Raw genomic sequence first — 558 nt, forward strand, 5'->3', positions numbered from 1 at the left:
GAAAAGAGGGCTTAGAATGACACCACTTTTAAGAATTATCATTAGGTCAGAATCATAGTGTTGTTTATCATGTTATTGACGAGGCTAGTTCCTCCCCACTAAACCAAAGCTTTCGTAAGATCAGCATGGCATTGCCATGACCTAGCCCACTGTCAGACACGTGGTAAGTCACTCAGATGTTTTTCAGATGAGCAAGTGATTGAATGATAAATGAATTATCTATTGGGGGCATATTTAGACCTCTAACCTGAATTCGGGCTGAATAAAAATACTTATGGTCTTGGCTTTGTTAGGATGGTGATTTACCTATCTGTCTGCAGAACCAAATGGAAAGGTTAAGAGAAAGGATTTCAATAACCACACTTGGATGCAGTTTACATTGCTGCTGCTCTTTCTGTATTTCTGAACTTTTTTTTTTCTTCGTTTATGGAGAATGAAAGAGTGGACTTGAAACAAGATCAGTGATCAGTGGAAGTTCTCAGACGTGTTCCTTTTCTTGCTTTCATGTCATTTGAAACTATTTTTACTGTTGAAGCTTGGCCTGAGTAAACCTTTTCT

Source organism: Galeopterus variegatus, unplaced genomic scaffold (genome assembly GCF_000696425.1).
Source record: "Galeopterus variegatus unplaced genomic scaffold, G_variegatus-3.0.2 Scaffold897, whole genome shotgun sequence".
Classification (NCBI taxonomy): domain Eukaryota; kingdom Metazoa; phylum Chordata; class Mammalia; order Dermoptera; family Cynocephalidae; genus Galeopterus; species Galeopterus variegatus.